This window comes from Triplophysa rosa, linkage group LG13 (assembly GCF_024868665.1).
Source record: "Triplophysa rosa linkage group LG13, Trosa_1v2, whole genome shotgun sequence".
Classification (NCBI taxonomy): Eukaryota; Metazoa; Chordata; class Actinopteri; order Cypriniformes; family Nemacheilidae; genus Triplophysa; species Triplophysa rosa.
The window spans coordinates 20,057,091-20,075,289 of NC_079902.1; the positions used below are offsets into that span (position 1 = coordinate 20,057,091).

The window sequence follows — 18,199 nt, forward strand, 5'->3', positions numbered from 1 at the left end:
ACCATACTGCGTGTATCTTGTTTTTTCTATACATTATACTTATTTTAAAACGTGCACATGTCTTATTTCTGTGCCACTTGCAGCAACAAACAGACCTGCAATAATAATGATGATCGTCAGCCAAACAGACAATCCTGGCCCGAACTTACGCCACACAAAGAAGGATGTACCCTAAGTATCACCAAAACAAACAAAGAAGCAATGAAATAAACAAATCAAAGGAGTCCGGGAGCACAATGAGGTATTTGTCACCAAAACACTATCCATACTCCCTTTACGCAACTGTGTTATTAACTATACAAATTCACTGAGATTGAAAAACCTTTTACAGATCAACAACTTGATGATAGTCGTTAGGATCAATGGATCACAGCTTTTATTTCAGTCCATTAGCAACAATCCAAGCACATTATGTTTGAAAAAAAAAACATCCCACATACTCGATTTAACTAAAAAACAAACACCATTTTATCAGCTGAAGAACACCCAGACAATAATGAAATAGGAGAACATTTCGTTTCTAGTACCCTTTGTCTCCTTGGACAAACAATTGCAGGTTAATTTAATGAGCGCGTCACAAAAGAAGAGCTTTGAATAGCAGTCCAACCGTAGCCGGAGGAAAGTGCAGTGAATGAAAAAGCAGGTCTTTCCGGGATCGATAGAGTAGGTCAACCTATACAGTTGTATCAGTGCAGTCAATGTGGACACATCGAAGGAATATGTCAATGAGCAGAGTTAACAGAAGTTAAAGGGCAGCCCTGTGGGATGGAGATCAAAATTAGGTCAAGAAAACATTTGGGTTGGGTCAAATGATGATATGATATTGCTTGAACCATCTCTTTAAACGAACAAACACCTTTTTCTCTGTAACGTTTCATTAGTGCCGCTTGCTAATACAAGATTAAACAAAACAAAAAAAAGACATTTCAATGTGTAATTTCATCACTTGTGCTATGAACGTCAACGATACATCACATGATATTATTTTGAAAGTAATCTGAATTGTCATCATTTGGAAAATTAAAGTTACAATTCATAACTTTTGCCTCTCTATCGCCATCTATGTTTGAAACATTTTGCTGGTTACTTCACATGTTTACCTTTCTATGTTGAAGTTAACGTTAAACTGATATTTTTTACAAAACCCAACAGCTCAAATGATAAAACATTATTACAAGCTTGCCGTGGCATATAATGTAAGGAGACAGGGTAAATAGTGCTTACTTGTACATACTTGCTCAATAACTGGTGGAATTGTGCTGGCAACACTAACGTTGTGGGTTTGATTCCTAGGAAACACACAAAACAATGCATGTTAAATGAGCTCTAACGGTAAATGTCATTAGTAGTGCACGGCGCTGCAAAATATGAATGGATCTAAAACTAATCATTGCAATATACAGTATATATATACGTATATTAGTCAAAATTCAAAGCATATAAAATTTTTGCATTGTCCTTCTTACATTCAAATGCATAAAAAAAGAAATGTAATGTATTTGTATATGTCTCTGTACGTTAACAATGACTATTAAACTCAATCAAATTATTAAACTACGTCAATAAGCTATGCATCGCATCGCATTTTATTCTTCAGTATGTAACCCAGTGTCATGGCTCTGCTTCCTTAGTCATGTTTTTCTTGGTCCTGTAGCAGAGTCATGACAAAGTCTTTGGTTATGTGTGGAGAGAAACATATTATTGTCCGTTTGACAATAATATACGTTCTCTCCAGTGTCTTGTCATTGGCCCCATTCCTCTTGTTTCCTCGTTATCTTTCCCTGAGTGTTTAATGTCTCACACCTGCCCCATGTCGTTATCCCTCGTTTGTGTTTCCTATAAATACCCTCTTGTTTCTTTGTCTTGTGCTCGTGCATTGTATGTGTTTGGTGCCTGTACTATGTATGTGAGTGTACGTTTGCATTGTGTATGTGCTCGTGCACGTTTGCATTGTGTATGTGCTCGTGCACGTTTGCATTGTGTATGTGCTCGTGCACGTTTGCATTGTGTATGTGCTCGTGCTCGTGTTGTCGCCCGTGTTCCTGTTTCATGCCTTGTTCGAGAAACTGTGAGTTTTGTGTTTTTGCTTTGGTTTTATCCTGCCTTGTTTTGTTTAAGACGTTGTGTCGTGTTTTGTTTGGTTTTGTTTTGCCCCACCGAGGGAAGTGTTTGGTTTCTGGTTTTGTGTTTTAGTTCGTTCCTGTTTTTGACACCCCCTCGTGGGTTTTTGTTTTGCGTCTGTTGTAATAAATATATCCTTTGTTGAGTTAACCCCTTCACTGCTGCCTGCATTTGGGTTCTTTCTGCCAGACCGTGACAGAACGAACGAGCCCATACGAACCCAGTAGGCAGCATGGGCACGAGACGGTCCCACCAGGCTCGCCTCCTCTGCGGCATTCGTCAGGGGAACGATGACATCGAGGACTATCTATATAGGTTCCTGGATGCCGCAGAGGAGGATGTCTTCGGGGAGGAGGAGGTGGCGGTGCTTTTTAACGCCGGTCTCAGGGACCCCCTGTCACGGGCGGAGATGCGGTCATTGAGACCGCTGGACTTCGATGTCGTGTGGCGGTACGTCATGAACCGACCGGAGTCCAGGGTCTCAACACGACACTACCACCCATCTCCGCTGGCCGCCATACAGGAGGGTCAGACCCTGCAGATCGGGGTTTTAGGCATTGCCACACCGCTCTCCTCAACCCCTGCAGCCTCGCCACCAGTCAGCCTGGTGGCAAGCGGGGAGACTGAGTCCTGGGGTCCACCTCCGAGGAGTCCCAGCCGGAGCCAGCCGTCCGTCCATCCTTTCCATCACCGACCACCAGCCGGGTGGCTAGGCGAAGAAGAAGAGGCAACGGCGGGCAGCGCGGGCTCTCCCAGCCAGGTGCAGCCGGCGTCCAGTCCGGTGCAGCCGGCGTCCAGTCCGGTGCAGCCGGCGTCCAGTCCGGTGCAGCCGGCGTCCAGTCCGTGTCAGTCCGGTCAGTCCGGTCAGTCCTGTGTCAGTCGTGTCAGTCGTCCATGTGTCCAGTCAGTGTCCCCGGTCCAGTCCGGTGATCCAGCCGGCGTCCAGTCCGGTGATCCAGCCGGCGTCCAGTCCGGTGATCCAGCCGGCTCCAACCGGCGTCCAGCTGTCCAGCCGGCCTCCAGCCGGCGTCAAGCCATGTCCAGCCGGCCTTCCAGCCGGCGTCAAGCCATGTCCAGCCGGCCTTCCAGCCGGCGTCAAGCCATGTCCAGCCGGCCTTCCAGCCGGCGTCAAGCCATGTCCAGCCGGCCTTCCAGCCGGCGTCAAGCCATGTCCAGCCGGCCTTCCAGCCGGCGTCAAGCCATGTCCAGCCGGCCTTCCAGCCGGCGTCAAGCCATGTCCAGCCGGCCTTCCAGCCGGCGTCAAGCCTGTCCAGCGGCCCTGGGAAGACTCCCAGGGCCAAAGACTGTCCCCCCAGGACTCCTCCTAAGTCCCCCAGGACTCAGCGCCCTCGAGCGCAGCCGGGGACTGGGACTTTCCCCACCCCCATGACTGCCCCCTATGGCCCTTGTTTTGCCCCACCCCCCCTCCCATGTTTGTTGTTTTTTTGTCCACCCCAATCCCTTGTATTTTGTCTTGTCTTCCCTATTCTGTTCTCCATGTTTTGTCTGGTCTTGTCTTTGTCTCGTCTGCCTTGTCTTGTCCGTCTACCCCTTGGTGAGCACCTGGAGGTGCTCATTAAAGGGGGGGCTTCTTCATGGCTCTGCTTCCTTAGTCATGTTTTTCTTGGTCCTGTAGCAGAGTCATGACAAAGTCTTTGGTTATGTGTGGAGAGAAACATATTATTGTCCGTTTGACAATAATATACGTTCTCTCCAGTGTCTTGTCATTGGCCCCATTCCTCTTGTTTCCTCGTTATCTTTCCCTGAGTGTTTAATGTCTCACACCTGCCCCATGTCGTTATCCCTCGTTTGTGTTTCCTATAAATACCCTCTTGTTTCTTTGTCTTGTGCTCGTGCATTGTATGTGTTTGGTGCCTGTACTATGTATGTGAGTGTACGTTTGCATTGTGTATGTGCTCGTGCACGTTTGCATTGTGTATGTGCTCGTGCACGTTTGCATTGTGTATGTGCTCGTGCACGTTTGCATTGTGTATGTGCTCGTGCTCGTGTTGTCGCCCGTGTTCCTGTTTCATGCCTTGTTCGAGAAACTGAGTTTTGTGTTTTTGCTTTGGTTTTATCCTGCCTTGTTTTGTTTAAGACGTTGTGTCGTGTTTTGTTTTGCCCCACCGAGGGAAGTGTTTGGTTTCTGGTTTTGTGTTTTAGTTCGTTCCTGTTTTTGACACCCCCTCGTGGGTTTTTGTTTTGCGTCTGTTGTAATAAATATATCCTTTGTTGAGTTAACCCCTTCACTGCCTGCCTGCGCTTGGGTTCTTGCACGCCAGTCGTGACACCCAGGGCCCGGTTTTTGTGCACCAAGGATCCCTGCAAAAGGTTAAAGACCCCTGGCATACAGCATATTTTAAAACACAAGAAAAACAGCGAAGGAAAATAAGAACTCAAGAGAAACAAAACCAGAGCAGAAGAAATGGAAGTCTTTGCCATACTCGATTCCTAACATAATTGCTCAATAACTGATTTTTGTTAACTTTTAAGCAAAGGTTTGGGGATTTTAGCATTTCAAAAGCGAAAACAAATCACAAATAATTCCATTATTAATTATGAGTTCTAACTGTATCAGAATATTATGCCATTTTTTTTAAATAGACCCTTAAGCATCATGCTGACAACCATCCAAAATTCCCTAGCAACCACACAGCATACAACCCACACACCCTTGCAATCACAACATTCTAAAAAGCACTTGGAACACTTTGGCAGCCACATAGCAACACCCTGGCAACCACTCAAAGCGCCCTAAAACGCCCTAGAAACATAGCTTTGCAAATGTAATTGAAAATACAATGTGTTTTCTGTGAACAAATAAAGAATAAACCTGTGAAGAGTTTGTACAGAAAACATAGCTCTGTTTTCAATAGCTCTGTTAGAACAGATTAATGGCGGTAACGAGGCATAGGCCTCCTAATGAAACGGAATGACTCCTACAGAACTTTGAGGACCCCGTTCGTAGTTTTGCACCATTCAGCATTTTCTTACAACAACCCATGTGTAAATTAATCTCCTCAGCTATACGCACACCGGGTGAAAGTTTAAAAATGCGTACAATTTTCCTGGAGCAAGCAAGTCAATGGAGTTCATGTTAGTGTAGAGTTGTTAAAGCTTTATGGCGCTTCCTTATTCTTTATTGCTGTTTCTCATGTCTGAATAGGGAGTATTTTTCTCCTCTCTGTCAGATAGTCGATATCAGCTGAAGTTCGTTCGGGTTGTGGCCTTCTGAGGGTTGGTTTATGCCCTTGCTCTTGGAATATGAGTGGATGTTCGGCGTTGCTTGTGATGTCAATTGAAGCTAGCGAGATAAAATGGACTTGCAAAGGGTCAAAGTAAGTGCTTGTGCTTCGGATTCATGTGAAATAAGTTGTATTGCTATTTATGTACCGATGACGCGAGACTAGTTATTTTCTCATTAGCATAGATGAAAGCAGATTTTCATTGCATTTGATATCTAAAGGACAGGAAAAGAGGCAGGACTTCAGGTTAAGTGCCTTCATGTTAAAGGGATAGTCCATCATTTCATCATTTACTCACCCTCTAGTCATTTTAAACCTCTGTGACTTTCTTTTTTCGGCAGAAGACAAAAGAAGACATTTTGTTTCAGACGTGTTTGTACCTCTGAGTGCAGAAGAGGAAACGTTCGCACTTCAGTCGGAATTAGAGGCTGTGGAGAAGCAGATCCAGGATTTACTTGAGAAGCAGTCATGGCTGCGAGAACGTAAAACGGCACTGGAAACATCCCGCAAATCCGTGGTAAGTTTTAATCGCGATTGTAATACTCCTACCACTTCTACTTCACGTGTTTCTCTACACAGAGTCCAGGCTTCGAGAACACGATCAGCCCAAATGAACTTCACTCCAAGGCGCGAGCCAGGACTGGAGCGATGACCCAACTGCCGCCACCGGTCTTTGAGATCCCAACCAGGAACCGTTTTGCCGCCCTCTGCGAGACAGAATGCAACGCTGTGGTCATCGGAGACTCAATCGTCCGGAACGTATGCGCTTCCTCCACTAAAGGTAAGGTGCGCACTCATTGTTTTCCTGGCACCCGTGTTCTTGATGTCTCTGTGCAGGTACCTGCGATCCTGAAGGACGACGCTAACGTCGGAGCTGTCGTGCTGCACGCGGGGGTGAACGATGTCAGGATGCGGCAACGCATCGCCCACGGCGAGGATCATCATATCAGGGCCGCTTCCTACCTACCGACGAGGGAATGAAAAGTTCAGTAGACTATTTGCGCTAAATAAATGGTTGATGTCATGGTGTATTGAACAGAAGCTGCTCTTTGTTAATAATTTTGATTTGTTCTGGGAGTGACCTAGGCTCTTCCGCCCCGACGGCCTGCACCCCAGCAGCATCGGAGCGGATCTTCTCTCTGACAACATCTCAAAGACGCTACGCACCGTTTGACTATGTCTCCCACCGGTAAGTCAAAACTTTAACCATAGTCTGTGTTCCTCCCACTCAACTGTTATAAATGTTACTACTTCCAAATGCATAGAGACCGTATCTGTCCCCCGAATAATACTACAAAATAATAATTTAGGCAAAACTCAGAGAAAAAATCTGATCGTGATTAAACCTGAAGACAATGTAATAAACGACCAAAACCAACTCATAAAGTTCAGCCTGCTTAATATTAGATCACTAAATTCAAAGGCAGTTATTGTAAATGAAATGATCACAGACAACAGTTTTGATATACTTTGCCTTACCGAAACCTGGCTTAAACCAAATGATTATTACGGTCTAAATGAGTGTACCCCACCAAGCTACTGTTATATGCATGAGCCACATCCGGTTGGTCGAGGTGGTGGTGTTGCAACAATCTTTAGAGACTTTCTTACTGTAACTCAGAGAACAGAGCATAAATTTAAATCATTTGAAGTGCTTGCGTTAAACATAATTGTTCCAAATGAAAGTAAAAAAACCATTGCTTTCTTTTACATTGGCTACTGTGTATAGACCCCCTGTTCCCTACACTGATTTTCTGAAAGAGTTCGCGGACTTCTTATCAAACCTATTGGTTAACGTTGATAAAGTACTAATTGTCAGATATTTTAATATCCACGTAGCTAGTGCTAACGATACATTAGCAGTGGCGTTTACAGAGCTATTACACTCTTTTGGAGTAACACAACACATCAATGGACCCACTCATCAATTTAATCATACACTAGACTTGATTATATCTCACGGAGCCGATCTAACCAATATAGATATTATACCTCAAAGCGACGATGTCACTGATCACTATCTTATAACATGTACACTGCGCACTGCAGAAATCAGCCGTTTAACTCGTTATCGACAGGGTAGAACAATTACCTCGACTACTAAAGATAGTTTCGCAAAGAGCTTGCCAGATCTGACTCCTTTAATAACCATACCAATAAATACAGAATCTCTTGATGACATGACCAGCAAATTGGGCACTATTTTCTCTAATACATTAGAAGCTGTCGCAACTATGAAGTCAAAAAAGATTAATGAGAAAAAACGCAGCACCATGATACAATAGCACCACTCGCGCCCTTAAAAGAGAAACACGTAAACTGGAGCGCAAATGGAAACAAACCCAATTAGAGGTCTTTAAAATTGCGTGGAAAGAGAGTGCAAACTGTTATAAAAAGGCACTAATAGCAGCAAAGACTGAGCACCTCCGTAACCTCATAGAAACTAACAAAAACAATCCAAGGTTTTATTTAGTACAGTTGCTAAATTAACAAATAAACAGACATCACCTGACCTGGTTATTCCGCCGCACCTTGGTAGCAATGAATTCATGATTTTTTTTACAGAGAAAATCGAAAACATACGAGACAAAATAGTAAAAACTCAACCTCCAAATCTGTCCTATAAATTAGTACCAATCTTTGCCCCAAAAGAAAGGCTAAAGTGTTTTTCACCTATAAAACAGGAAGATTTAATTAAACTGTGATGAGGGAGGCACGACGAGAGCCGTGGGAGGAGGAAGCGAGGCCGGGACGCGATTGATAATGAGTGTCAGCTGGGCGTCACTGGCCTCATATCTCTCACGGAGGAGATCGGAAGCATAAAAGGACGAACGGCAGGAGAATATGGCGAGAGAGGCCCGGACATTAGTTAAGTTTTGTTTATGTGTTTATGATTGTGTGGCCGGCAGTCGTCCGTGAGGGGCTGCCGGCCTTTTTACTGCTGGATTTATTGTTTATTTATTTTTGATTAAATGTTTTGAATGTTCGCCGGTTCCCGCCTCCTTCCTTCCGCTTTATTGAGCTTTATTACATAAACTTATTGCAACATCTAAACCTACAAATTGCTTATTAGACCCCATACCAACTAAATTATTAAAAGAGTTATTACCCGTTGCAATTGTGCACATTTATAACATTGTCAACTCGTCAATTAATCTAGGCCATGTCCCAGGACCCTTTAAGCTGGCCGTCATTAAGCCTCTTATCAAGAAACCAAACTTAGACCCCAATGAACTAGGAAACTATAGACCGATTTCAAATCTCCCTTACCTGTCTAAAATACTAGAAAACGTAGTGTCCACTCAGTTGTGCTCTTTCTTACAAAATAAGGTTTTAGACTGCATCATTGTCAAGGTCACACGGAAAAGAACCCAAATGCAGGCAGCGGCAATGAAGGGGTTAACACAAAGACTTTAATAAAACCAAACAAAACACCCACGATGGGGGAAAACACAGACAGGACTAATTGTAACAAAATGCAAACCAAAAGACTTCCCACGGGGGGCAAAACAAACTCTGATTACTATACTGAGATTACTATAAATGAAGAATACACACATCAGACAGGGAACAGAAACAGGAACAAGGCAACGGACTAGGTAACATGATAACATCCACAAGGTACGAGGTTTTAACAGCACAGGACACATCCAAAACATAGAACGCAATCCACGAGCAACAAGACAATGACACATGAGGACTATTTAAAGGGAAGACAAACAAATGATAACGACACAGGGCAGGTGAGGGTAATCAAACACGGCCAGGAAACAATACAGGAAACGAGAGGAGCGGGGCCAATGACGATGCACTGGAGAGAATGCATATTATTGTCAAAAGGACAATAATATGTTTCTCTCCACACATAACCAAAGGCTTTGTCACGGCTCTGCCACAAGACCAAGAAAACCATGACAAGATAAGGCAGAGCGGTGACAATCATAGTACTGAAACTGCGCTCGTTAAAATTACAAACAACCTGCTTATAGCATCAGATAAAGGTAACATCTCACTCCTAGTCCTGCTTGACCTTAGTGCTGCGTTCGATACTGTAGACCATAAAATACTTCTAGATCGCTTACACAATTATACCGGTATTCAGGGACAGGCACTACAATGGTTCAGATCGTACTTATCAGACAGACATCAATTTGTCCATTTAAATGGGGAATCATCAAATCTAACGCAAGTAAATTATGGATTACCTCAGGGATCGGTTTTAGGACCCTTGCTATTCTCCATATACATGCTGCCCCTTGGAAACATTATTAGAAAACATGGAATTAGCTTCCACAGTTATGCAGATGATACTCAGCTATATATCTAATCAAGACCAGATGATTACTTCCAACTATCCAAATTGGCAGAGTGCATCGAAGATATAAAACATTGGATGACTTGTAATTACCTTCTTTTAAATTCTAATAAAACAGAAATATTACTTATCGGACCAAAGACACGTGAGCAGAATATTTCGGATTATAACCCGCAAGTTGAAGGCTGCACTGTTACTCCAACGAATACAGTTAAAGATCTAGGCGTTATATTAGACAGCAACCTGTCATTTAAAAATCACATCTCAAATGTCACAAAAAGCATTTATTAGATATTATTTACTAGAATAATCTTGATTGTTCTATAAACACCATGCACTGTGCTGTTTTACCTTTTTTGTGTTTTTCAGTTTTTCTTATTTTCTCCTGTAAAGCTGCTTTGGAACAATGCACACTGTGAAAAGCGCTATATAAATAAAATTGAATTTAAAATTTTGAAGAACGTTGGTAACCACACAACATTGGCCCCCATTGACCTCCACTGTATGAATTTTGAACCACATGAGGGTGAATAAACGGTGACAAATGTTTATTTTTAGGTAAACTATCCCTTTAAGGCCTTTACACAAACTTGTAATATAGAGCGAATCTGAACCCGCAATAAGATACTACATCTATGCAGCAATACGTTGCATCCCGTTTTATTAAAAAATATGCAACCCAGAGCTCAGTTTCTGTCCACCAAGGATCCCTGGCCTGCAAAAGGTTAAAGACCGCGGGGATACATGCAAGCATGAGATATTTTAAAGCACAAAAAACAGTGAAGAAAAACAATAATTCAAGAAAAACAAAGGCAAAGCAGAAAATATGAAAAATTCTTTGTCAGACCAAGGCCACGGGTTGGTGAGTTCACGGCTCAAGGCGAATGTCACCGGGATCATCTGGGATCTATACAGCGCCGAATGGAAGCTGGTGAGCACGGGTCCAACCTCCATGGCAACCACATGCTCGGATGAAGACGGTGAGAATCACACATTAAAGAGACCGCACATTTCAATAAAGCAAAGAGAGAAGTGACATATCTGACAGAAGTCGATTCCTTCAACCTTCCGGGGATTCAGAACGCTCGCTGATGCGTGCTGCTATTCAAGATTCCCATTCACGCTCATAAAGAGAAATTGTATGAGACGCACAATCCTGTCAAACCAGGCTGGCGAGCATTAGATCTTTCCGTTGTATAGTTCAAGTGTACATATATTCAGATATCGAGGATTATGGAGCTGTATTGATGGGTGTAGAGACTATAAGACATCTGTCAAGTATTTGCACACTTAATGGGGATAAACACACTTCAAGTACCTCTTTTAATTGTTATGTTTTTTTAGTGTTTTAAGGGGACAGTTCACCAAAAAATAAGAATTCTGTCATCATTTACTCACCCTCGAGTGGTTCCAAATCTGTATAAATTCCTTTGTTCCGATGAACACAGAGAAAGATATTTGGAAGAAGAATGCTTGTAACCAAACAGCTCTTGGCCGCCTTGACTACCATAGTGGAAAGAATTACAATGCTAGTCAAAAGTGCCCCAGAACTGTTTGCTTTCCTACATTCTTCAAAATATCTTCTTTTGTGTTCAACAGAACAAAGAAATGTATTTTCTCCTTCTATGATAGTCAATGGTGGCAAAGAACTGTTTTGAGGTTTTCATTTTTCAATGACAGAATTTAATTTTTGGGTGAACTGTTCCTTTAAAGTGTTTTTCATAATGTTTCTCCTGAAAAAAATCATACTTACCGCTATGACATACAATTTACAGAACTGTGTAATTTCAATTTTGTGGCAATAGTTCCCTTCTGTGCCGGCACGACAATGCCCTGTGTACAAAGCGAGGCTCATTTAGAAATGGTTAACCAAAGAATTTGGCTGGCAAGCACAAAGCCCTATGGTACATCTTTGAGATGAATTGGAACGCCAACTGCGAGCCGAGCCCCATCGCCCGACATCACAGCCTGACCTTCCTCACTACTGTTGCTCTTGTGTCTGAAGTGAGAGCAAATCCCTGCAGCCATGTTCTAACATCTAGTGGAAAGCCTTCCCAGTGGAGTGAAAGCTGTTAGGAGGATCAACTCTCTTCTTTTGAAATGAAGTGTTCAAGAAGGACATACAGTATGTCCACATACTTCTGGCCATACAGTGCAATGATTTCATACGCTACCATCCAGTTATTCAAGTATGTTTAAGGTCATAAATAAATTCATTTTTTGAACATGACATTTTCCTAACCAAACCAGAATCAAAAACAGTCTGACAGACACTAGAACATCAGTGTTTTCGAGATCACTCGTGTGGAATCCTGCTGGACGGTTCTTACTGATGCTTGGTTGTCCTAAGATTTGGATTTCAAAGCTTCTTCTCTCTTTACAATCTGCACTCCTGGGGACGCTGGTGAATATCACGCATTTCTCGAAGCATTAAATATGTCCCTCTGTCACTATGGTTACAGACAGCTTGCTGACGTAAGAACCAGCAGTCAGATCTAGAAAGCCTTAGGAGAGCTGCGACGTCTTCCTTCCCCATTAACAATACATGAAACTCATAACTGGCTCTGTATAAGTCAGCAGGTTTCTATTTGACTAATGAGTAAATCACAGAAACCACGTGGAGGACATCGGCGATTCATAGAGAAAGAAGAAATAATTTCTGAGCAGGGACCAATTTATGGTTTTATTAGATTTGGTTGTGACGAATGACTGCTTAGATTTGAGGTTAAGAGGTTATCGTTCAATGGCGATAGTGAAATATTGGTCTCATATATGAAGATGATATTAAACGAAACGCTTTTAAATTACGTTTTTAATCAACAACGCTAATCACCAATATCCTGCGTGAGAGATATTCAAAGGCATCACTAATGAACGTTCTTTTGACATATGATAAGTGGAGTGAATGCATCAAGCTGTTTAGGATTATGGGTAAAAAAGGACAATTGTTCATTACCCATCAGGATCATCTTAAGATGTGCAGCCCAAGGGAGTCGCAGTTTGGCTGTTTATCGTCCAGTTTGTCCCTGCTGGTAGTTGTTCACATGTATTCATACCGCACTTTTTACATCATTCATCGTTTCAAAGCAAATTGACAGAAATTTACACTGTTGTGTTTAATGCTGCTCAGGGGTGGCATGATGAATTTACACAGATGCAAACAATCTACTGAGATTAACATTTAAAATATAAATTTATGAACGTACTGAAAAAAAATATTAAAAACAATCATCCATATATATATGAAACTAAACATTATGACAACAACAGATGTGGTAACACTTTACAATAAGGTTGCATTTGTTAACATTAATGGGATAGTAACAGTTCACCCAAAAAGGAACATTACTGTCATCATCTACTCACCCTCTTGTCATTTTAAACCTGTATGACTTTCCGTTTTCCAAAAGAAGATATTTTGAAGAATGGTAACGGAACAACCCATTGACTTGCATTGGTTTTGTGTCCATGCAATAAAAGTGAATGGGTACCGCCGTCTTCAAAATATCTTCTTTTGTGTGTTTTCTACAGAAGAAAGTCACACACGTCTGAAATGACAAAAGGGAGAGTAAATGATGACATAATTTTCGTTTTTGGGTGAACTTTTACTTTAATTATCATGAACCTTAGTCAATTTTAACATTTACTAATACATTTTTAATCAAAAGTAGCACCTCTTAACATTATTTTGAAAGTTACACATTATTTAACATAAACTAACCAGAACAAACAATAAACAACTGTATTCGTAGTAACAAACATTAACAAAGATTAACAGATGCTGTAAAAGTACACTGCTCATTGTTAGTTCAGGTTAGTTTTTTTTACTATTGTTAATAAATGAGACATCAAACAAACAGCATTAGAACTAGGTTATGCATAAAAACAACAACATTTAGTGTGGGTTTCAGGCTGTATTGTGGTTTTTACACAGATTTCTGAGCGGGCACAGGGCTGCGTTAACACAGCTGTGTAAAGACACTGTAAGAGTCCCCGTTGAGCACTTTCAATTGGAAACTTCATTGGACGACCTAATGGGGTTTTTTTGTCTTTGGGCCCCCAGTGAGCAAACCAAACACAACTGTGGAAGGAAACAAAAACATCTATAAAATGACAGTAGTGGGGAATACCGGATCAGCTGGGGGGCAGATGTTCTCTAGCTACACAGTAAACTATGTGAATTACTTTTTTGTAGGTAATAGTTATGCAAATATATTAAATAAGCTCTTAAATTATTAACTTAAGTGACAGTTTCACCAAGAATAAAAAAATCTGTCATTTGACTTCTGTGAAACACAAAAGTGCATGTGTTCATACAATGGAAGTCAATGGAGGCCATAGTTGTTTACTTACCAACAATCTTTAAAATATCTTCTTTTGTGTTCTACAGAAGAAAGAACGTCATACAGGTTTTGAAAGAAATAAAGGCAAATACAGTAAATGATGACAGAATTTTCATTTTTGGGTGGATTTGGGATGTTTGTCGTGATGTCATTCTTCTGTGGCTACAGAGCATTAGTCATTTGGCATGGACGGCTCAGTTCAGATGATCGGCTAAAAACAGCATCCATCAGAGTCCCCATTAGTAAGGATGGCAGTCTGCATGTGCCAGCACAGCATCAGCCATTGAGATGTTCATCCAGATATTATACGCTTCCTTGATTCAGTTGGGTAGGGTCAGTGCCGATCCTAGACGTCTGGGGGCCCTATGCAAACCTTTGAGAGGGGCCATTGTCATAATAGTTAAAATGAGATAAGCATAACTCTAAACTATAAGAAATAAAAAAATAAATCAATTAACACACTTAAATTAATTAAAACTGAAAGACAAAAAAACATTAAACTGAAAGTAAAAATTATATTCACATTTTGATTCACATGTAAATAATCATTTACCCAAAGTAATACTTGGCTCTCGAACCATCTAGCTTTTTTTTCAGAATCAGAATCAGAAAGAGCTTTATTGCCAAGTATGTTTGCACATACAAGGAATTTGTTTTGGTGACAGGCGCATCCAGAACACAGAAACAGCAACAACAGTACACAGAGACCATAACACAATAGAATACAGTACACAATGATTTAAATAAGGGCCTATGGGTATACTGTATATTGGTTTTTACTAACCAAATGAGTAATTAACATAAAAAAACATGATAAATATAGTTTACTCACGAAAGCTAAGCATTCAAAAAAACATAAATAATTCTCTAAATGTGATGACACAAAAATTACACATTATCATGGGCAAACGAAATACAGTGGATTGCAATGGTGAGACTCACATGAACATTGTTCAGCTGGTTTTGTGACTAAGTCATTTCCTGTAAATGCTATTGAAGTTAGAATATTAATGTTATACAGTATGTAACTTTGGAGACGGTCCCTAAATCCACAACTATCGAACGTCCACAGTCAAACCATCTGTGTACCAGTCGACAAATACTTAATTTGTAAATCTTTCTGTACTTGCATAATTTGGCAAAACTAAATAAGACTTTTAAATAGTACAAAAACACATGCCTTCTTGTTCTTTTGCTTCACGTTGTTGCCGTTTTTCCGCTACAGACGGGTAGTTTCGTTTTGAAGCCATGGCCATGTGTAAAGACGCATCATCACATTATGCCCATGTCATCACCTGTACGCACTGCATGATGTCCGAGTATGTCACAGTAATTAAATAAATTAGGTATTAAAAAGGAAACTTCCAAATGACGAAGGCAGAAATCCACATTTTGTTTACATTATCATGTTTTTCTTCTGTACTCAAGGAGGCCCCCTGGTGGTGCAGGGGCCCTACACAACTTGCGTAGTTAGGAATAGGAAGGATCGGCTCTGGGTAGGGACTCTTTAAAAAAGACCATACCACAGCAAATTTGATCTGGAAAACATCCAGTGTGAAAAACAGAAGCTCTTTCCGACATGAAATTTCTCACATGGGTGATTCAACATTAATTTCCCTCTTTATGCTTGGCAGAGATGAGACCCATGAGAGCTTCATTTTGTGTTAAATAAATATATTGACATAGGATTCTGCATAAGGACGTGTAGCTATTAATAATACATTTTATCCTCTTCAAGCAACTCGAAACTTTGAGGCGGTGATCCAGCTTCAATGGGACCATCTCTCACTTTATAACCCATGCATAGAACTGAACCAAAACTTGGGGCCATTTAGGCGTTATATTCCGCTTGGATATTCAGGAATTTAGAGATTTCTGTGCTCATTAACAATTTAAAAATTAAGATTTTCTCAGAGGAATTCTTTAGCCATTGTGACATTACTTGCCAAAATATGGGTATAAAAGCAGATTTAAAAAAATGAAAAATATGCTCTGAATACAATACAATACATTTTTTTCAAACCCAGAAACATGATGCATGTTCCTGGGCTTATTGTAAATTATTTATCAGTGCACATTATTCAAAAGCAAAACAATCTTTCTTTAAAATGTCATATCTTGTTCAGTCTCTAAAACAACTTTTACTTTCCAGCTGATGTCACCAACAAAGAGACCTGTAATACCTTTAGATTTACATTCATCTGATTGGTAGTTGCTTGATGGGGACGTGAAAAAGTAGCATGTGATTTCAATTCTGTCATCTGTCGACAGATTAAATATATTAGATACACTAGATAAGACAGAGATAGTCATACTCACATTCTATTCATAAAGTATTCTAGGCCTTTATCGCAAGAATGATGATCAATTCTTAACTCTGATAAAGGATAACAAAACAGTCGCCTTATCCAAAGAGCACAAACAAAACAAAAAATTGTTTTTCTTTCTCATTCCTAACATCAGCGTGTGTGAAGTTTTTTTTTTTGGCGCAGGGCAGGTGATGGCTCAGGCATTGACAAGGATTGTTTTTGTCGAGCGTAGCACTTGGCACCCCATAAATTTTGCTCCGCTGATAAATTTCTGTCATTGCGACTTTCCATCAGTGACTGTTGGTGACACAGTATAGCGTCTCTCCAAACTGCTTACTACCATTGTCAAATTAAAATAAACAAGAGCCTCAAGGTATAGATGCATGTCAATGAGACACGAACAACCGTTTCCATGCAAAACAGACCGAGACGAATGATACAGTGGTGGAGGAAAACTGTGGCAGATATGCAAGGAACAATAATAAACAATAGAGGCACTCGACAGAAGCTGGCAAATTACATCTCATTGCAGTCCAGGGGTTAGGTATTAAAATAATTGTTTTTAGGCTATCAAACTACTTACCACTAATCTGTTTAATGCCGTATAATAATCAAAAGAGCTTTTGTGCGTAGGCTGTTTCTGTTACTTAACACTTTGAGAAAAGTTTCTACTTGGGTCCATATAATTGCAAATTCCAGGTTTATTGTTCTACAGGCAAAAAATGTGCATTAAAAATGAAGCCTAATAAAATATTAAGATCTTTTTCCAGAAGCCACAAACACAGAAAAATCAAGTACAAGGACTTCAACTTCAACCCTGTATAAACATGAGCTCCTTATTTTGTCATTTTCAAAATATGGTAATTTTAGACTTTATATCAAAATTATTTCAAAGTATTTAGCAAAATGAATTTATTGACCCAATACTGGTCATTTTTTTGGGTGAACTATTTCTTTAATAACAATTTAAAACATTGTAATTAATAATTTATAATAATTTAAAAAATCAACAAACACATTTCGTCACAAGTTTCTTTACATTTTTCACACAAAAAATGTATCTTGAGAAGGACCCAGAATAGATCACGCACAGCTGTGGACTGTCTACTCACATACTCAAACAAACAATCCCAGTGACATGTTGACACTACAAGATGGGCAGGTGAATGCATTAGCAAAACCTTCTCGTAGGTTACAAAACGTCTTGCCCTGTTTCACTCAATCAGACTTTTAGGACAGATACAGGCAGATAAGCAGAGTTCAAATCACTCATGCATCGTGAAGCGGCCCGCGGCACATCCAGCTGAACTCTAAACCCTTCAACAAAGAGAAGATGTGTCCTCTTGATCCCTTCCATGCAGTTTCCTGTAACAAAAGACTCCATCACAGCGGACTGATCCTCAGAACATATTTCCGTCATCTGTTTGTTTATTCTTAAAAATGAAATATAGCAATGTTTGCTCCGCTAAACGACGGTGTTTCTGGCGTTTGCAGCCAAGGCTATAGGGAATCATCTGGCATGTTGGAGAGCACATGATTTATCTGAGTCTTATTCAAGATCTTGTGTCTGCTAGCCTTCTTCCCGTCAGATGGAATGACTGCGACGGGCGAGCGGGCGTGAGTGATGCACAGCCTCTAAGTCACCCTGTTTCTTTCGGCCACGGCCCGCAGAACCTCACTAATAAATGACACTGGAGGACAATGTCCCATTTCCACTGCGGTGTCATCCGTCATAGAGCGCTGCGTACGGCCCAGAGTTGCCCTCTCAACCTGCTAACTGCCTTCAGACGACAAACATTCACAGGCTAGAGAGAAATGCTGTCTGTCTTGTAGCACTCAAAATCTTAGCCAATACTGTACACTGGA

The 18,199-nt window shown here is 40.9% G+C and overlaps 1 long non-coding RNA gene across 1 annotated transcript; it reads left to right on the forward strand.

Annotated features, from left to right (window-relative positions):
* The first annotated feature begins 5,331 nt into the window (after positions 1–5,331).
* LOC130564045 (uncharacterized) lies at positions 5,332–8,175 on the forward strand. Its single transcript, XR_008964187.1, has 4 exons — positions 5,332–5,459; positions 5,708–5,883; positions 5,946–6,555; positions 8,051–8,175. It is a non-coding gene; the product is annotated as an uncharacterized LOC130564045 (long non-coding RNA).
* The last annotated feature ends 10,024 nt before the right edge of the window (positions 8,176–18,199 follow it).